Genomic DNA, 6,000 nt, shown 5'->3' on the forward strand with positions numbered 1-6,000 from the left:
CAGCTGACTGTGCCCAGGGGAGGCACAGGAGAGAGCAGCCTGGCCACTTGCACTCGGATCTTGTCATGATTGTTAAGATATCATGTGCAAGGGAGGAGTAAAGAACAAGCACTCAGAAATATACTTCTCATGTTGGCTTTTGGAACAACCCAGATGGGGCTATTACAACATACAGTACATTCACCACTTTCAAAATCTGTCAAGTAGTATAAGATATAGAAGACTATTGACAATGAGTACTTGTGCAAGGCTAAAATATAGTCCTGCATAGTGAGACCCATCTCCACCGTGCTGTCTGGCAGCATTATCATTCTGCGATTTGAGAAAAACTGATCTGGCTTGTTGCATTTCTTCAGAACGGTCACTATCATCCTGGGCAGTGCTGAGTCCAGGATGCAGAACAGATTTATAGTTTATATAATAATTAAATAATCGATAATTCCTGCAAGAAAAAAATGTCTTTGCCAAAGCCCACAAAGTTACGAGTGGGTCGATAGCTCAGAGGTTATTGTCGGGGGATTTTGAAAATGATAACATGCAGATAGAAGAAATGGAGGTATCGCTACAACATTTTCCAAGTATGTATAAGCCACATCATGATTTCTACATGTATGTCAGATGTATTTAGACGCTCAGTTACACACACACACACACACACAAACACACCACAGACCAGTAAATACTAATGTGTTAAATGTAGAAAAACAATAGAACTAACAGGGTAAACGTCCCATTTAAACTTCACTAAAACCCTGAACAACAGGCCGATATCCACTTAAAGGATGATTCTGTGGCCATGAGGCCTATACACACTCCAGGCTTGCTAAGCTAACATGAGCCTGAAGCTAACATGAAACATGTAGCAGCTGCCTCAGCATTTAATTGTTGCTTTTGTTCATCGTTAGCTAAAAACCACACGTTTAGTGAGAGTAGTTCTCATGAAAATGTTTATTTCTCCACTTCATTAGTTTACTGAAGGCTACACTAGCTTGTAAAGAGCTAACAAGGCTAACTGAGCTCTGCTGAGAACACAGCTGACCTGAAATCAGCAAATCTAGAAATAATGATGTGTCACAGCAAAGGGAGAATTGAGTCTGTGACACACCTGTTATGTAAAGATGTCACTCTATCTTACCTGTTGTGTTCTTGTCTGTGAAAAGTTGAGGATGAATTTGACATGAGAACCACACTGTGCTTCTCTTACTCTTTTACATTTGAGGAGACTGGATACTTGATTCTTGTTGGTTTGTTTCCTGGTTTTCTGCTGCTCCGGTGTCTCCTCTCTGTCAGTGTGAGCTGCTGACTGGGTGTGACCACAGCCTCAGTCTCCACCCGCCTCCTCAGCCTCAGTCTCCACCCGCCTCCACAGCCTCAGTCTCCACCCGCCTCCTCAGCCTCAGTCTCCACCCGCCTCCTCAGCCTCAGTCTCCACCCGCCTCCTCAGCCTCAGTCTCCACCCGCCTCCTCAGCCTCTCCTCACCAGACCCTGACTCACCTGCTGCAGTAGGTAAGGAACATGGCTACGTTGGGAAAGTCCAAGGTTGTGTCTGACATCACCGACTCACTCACTATTCCAACACCATCCTGACAACAACGACATCAGCAGGTGGAAAATCCCACAGTACATTTGTTTATTTACGTTTATTGTACACTTAGTATTAATGCTTTAAGGTTAGAAACCATATTGAATGATCATCTTTAAGTGCTTTAGTGCATGATGGTACATATTGCTCTGTTGTGCACTACTTTTCACGATGCATTGTGGGAAACAATGAGTGCACTATATAGGGTATTAAAAACATTTGGACACCACTACAAAATGGCGAACTCACTATATAGTGATTAGTGTGTGATTTCGGGCACATCCAAAGGCTGCATTCGAAAAGTGAGTTTTGCTTAGGAACCTTCCTGACTGAGTGGAAGGACCCAGAAGTATTTCAGTGGCTGTCATAATAAGAACTATTTGAATTCTCTAAAGGAAGAAAGGTAAGGAAAGGAGCTTCAATGCTTCCTAACTTATCTCCTTTAGCATAGGAAACATCTGACCATCCTTTATGAAAGGAAAAGGAAAACCTCGTAGTTGCACCTGGACATGCCCACGTAAATATAAAACACAGATCAGCTGTTTTGTTCTCTTGACATGATCCAGAGCTGATGTGAATCCTACCATGTTCATCTGATTTCTTCTCTGTCACATCTGGCCAGTCAGGAGTCGCAAAACAAAAACAGAACCACACACATACAAAGTCAGTCTGGTTTGGTTTCCAGTTAACAATCCAGTTATGGTTTTCCTCTATTACCTTTGACTGTTCCTCCTTCTCTTGTTGGTGGTCTTTCAGCTCACATATGTCTTTGGTCACCTGCTGTTTAGCTTGATAAACCATGGAGTCAGACTGAGCAGAGACTGGACAGTCTGTTACACACATGAATGATTTTGTTTTTATGATTTAAGAGACAAGTAGCTCATGAGGCCAATCTACCATGAATGTGTATTTCTTCACCAATGACAGATGATGGGAAGAGCCTGTGAAAGAGAACGATGAGGGGACATTATCCACAGAGTTCTGGGAAAATACCATCTGCTAACACAGTGGTGCTGTAAGTGGGCATAAGTACGCGGTACAACATTTACTGGTACACATGGATCATTGATGGATGGATCCAGGAACTTTAACATTGTGAGATTCATTTTCACTGATTTCCCAGGAAATAAGGAATGGATCTAGATGGAAAAAAACAGACATATTTAAGGAACCGATGACTTTCAATGTGTGCAATTTGCTTGACTGAATTTAAGGGGTTTGTTGGGTCTTGGTGCGGGTATATGCTCAACAGAGTGCTATTTTAGTTATAAAGATATTTTGAGGGCATTTCACCTTTATTGAAAGGACAGTACAAGCGTGAAACAGGGAAAAGACATGAAGCAAAGGGAACAAGTTGGAACCAAATCTGAAGCCAATGCAGGAGGCCTCATGTCCCTGCATGTTGGGCACCAGTGCTACTGTACAGGTGAGCTACCATCCTCAACTTTAAATAATTTAAAGGTGTACTTTAACTGTTCAAGGGTAAACAAGCCTTTTGGACCACTGTGCATTCTGCAATACTGAGTGTGGCCTCAAAAATTGCCTCATATTGTAATGCAAAAATTACTTTTTCAGACATTTTCAGATGGTATCTGCTCCATTTCAAACGGCTTTTTAAACACACAATGCCAGAAAGAAGAATGATAGAGAAATCCAATTTTCTCTCATTTAATCAAAAAATATGAACGATTCAAAAATGTATCCACTGGATTTAAATATAGTAAACAAGATTTTGGCTAAAATTGAGACAGATAGTCGGTAGGAATCCCCTCCATGATGTTATAAAACATGTTTAGAAAAAAATAAGTGGTCGATTGGAAACTCTCTGTCTTTGAAGAGTTGAAAAAAATTGCACCACGACAAAAACAACACACTGAAACACTCAAAACGAAGGAGCGATCATCTTCTGTTTTTTCCCTGAGACAAACCGCCGCTTATGTGTGCATGAAACCGCTCTCTGACGGCTTTGTTTGGGCTCATCGGGATAAGATGCATGTCATTAACTTTTGAGGTTGAGGGTTTGAAATCTTCCTCAGGACCTTTTTGATTCATGATCCTCTTCTTGGGCATTTTCGCCCAAAGTCTCAACTGTATTTTAGTGAATAAAGCAGAAAAACCAAAATCATGCAGCGAGCTTTAAAAAATGTGACATTAAGCATTAGTGTAGTGAGCGGAGTTGGCTGCTGCCGAGCTTCTCACACCACATAACCGCTGCCATCCTTTCCCTCTCTTCTTCTTTCCTCCCTCGCTCTTTCTCCTGCCATCCCTCGGGGTGCCCCTTCCAACTGTCCATCTCATTGTCTCTGCTTTTACTCCTTCAAACTTCCTCTCTATCTCTTCCTGCCATTGTGCCTCATCATCTGCGACCCATTTATTCCTCTTTTCCTTCCTATTATTCTATCATCCGTTTTTTACCTCTGTACTTCTCCTCACCGATCCCTGTATTTTTGAGCTGAAAGACTGTGTGCTATTAATTAGCATCATTCTGTGGAGCAGGACCGAGCCAGTGACCGGAGTAACAACTTCACGCTTCAGTGCTCACACACTCAAACACACACACTCGCAGACACACACACACACACACACACACACACAAAGAAGGCAAGAAGGCACACATTAGTATCATGCTGTCACACAGAATTTGCTCTCCGCTCGCCACGTCTCTCTCACACATTCATATAATAAAGACATTCACCTTTAGAATCATTTTAATGATGAACAATAACAAAGGACCAGTTTTACATATGGTGCCATTGTTCAGTATCTACACCAATGCCAAGGATGCAAAGTTGACAGCTTCCTCCAGACCTCTCCATTCACAGATATCAGCACAGTCAAGATGGTATCGATTTATACGTCAGCTCAGCAAATCTGAATCAAAAGCGTGATGTAATTGAACTTTGCCTTGGAGAGTAATTCCACTAATTTCGATGAGTGAAATGAAAATGGTGTGAGATTGTTCTGGAACAGTTTTGGCCTTCGTGTTCCATCTTCAATTCCCTCAGAGTTCCTCCCTCTCATCCGTCCTCTTCTTCTCTCTTCATTCTCACGTATTTTCCTCTCCTCTTCTCCGTGTCCCTCCTCCTCCTCCACTTCTTCCCCTCTCTCCTGCCATCACAGCGATGGGCAGATTAGAGAATAATTGGTGGAAAGTTTGGACTTCTCTTCACACTGGGCCCCATCATTTTAAATGGTCTGATATCTAATGGCACATTAATGGGTCACGCTACAAAGCTGTGTGTGTGTGTGTGCCCTGGCATCTGCGTGTGTGTAGCAGCTATGTACTAGTGTAGGTGTCTGTGGGCCTAATTTTGTGTTTTTTGTAAGTCAGTGATGAAGCATGTCCTTGTGTGTGTGTGTGTGATTGTGTGCGTAAGTGTGTGTGGTTTCATGGATCCTTTAGCCAGACAGATCTTTGGCTAAGCTTGACTGTGGCCCCTGCAAAGCTATTATCTGGCTATACACTGAGTACACACTTCCTCTGTGTGTGTGTGTGTGTGTGTGTGTGTGTGTGTGTGTGTATGTGTGTCTGTGAGAGAGAGAGAAAATAAGAAAAAAGAAAGCCAACATTTAAAGGGGACTATCACAACATCCCCATGCTGTTTTGAACACACACACACACACACACACACACACACACACACACACACACACACACACACACACACACACACACACACACACACAATTATGCCTATGTGTACTGACAATTGACCACATGTGAAGCATTTCTGGGTAAAATGGGGAAATCCCTGACCAGTACAATCCATTATTTGATGTCATCCAACTACTCAAACTTGAGTCCTTATAAGTTCTCATCCTGGACCAACTGGTTCTATTCTTCTCTCAACTTTAACCCAATTTCTTTTGTCCATTTCAACACTCTCGTCCTACAGAAATCCTTGTTTAGGTCCAGCTACTCCAACTGTAGCTCTGAAGGTAGCAAATATTGTCGCTGTACTCCTTCATGCTTTTATATGATTTGGGATTTTTCATTTTGAAATGATCTCTGTCCAAATGGCCGTATACTCTCCATCCACGTTAACACACCTGAAAAAACATATCTCATGACAACTCATGTACGCTGGTCATGCACGTGCCAGATTAAACAGAAAGCAGGTTGTTTATTTGCATTTGATTAGTTGTAGTTTCTGCTAATACACATATGAGAAACAGCAGTGATGAAAAAGAAGAGCAGTCAAAGCCACACCATATCTAATCACCTAGCCTACGCATGGGGCTGATCATTTATAGTTTTGCGTAGGTGTTTGTGAGTCACGCTGCAACAATTACACTCTCTTAACGCTTGTGGTGGTAGAGTTTTTATGCTGGAGTTGAGTGTCTTCCGGTTTCTGCATTGGGTCGACTTCTACACGTACGTTACGGCATAGCTTCGATGCAGAAGCATGAATTGGGC

Source organism: Hippoglossus stenolepis, chromosome 7 (genome assembly GCF_022539355.2).
Source record: "Hippoglossus stenolepis isolate QCI-W04-F060 chromosome 7, HSTE1.2, whole genome shotgun sequence".
NCBI classification, from domain to species: Eukaryota; Metazoa; Chordata; class Actinopteri; order Pleuronectiformes; family Pleuronectidae; genus Hippoglossus; species Hippoglossus stenolepis.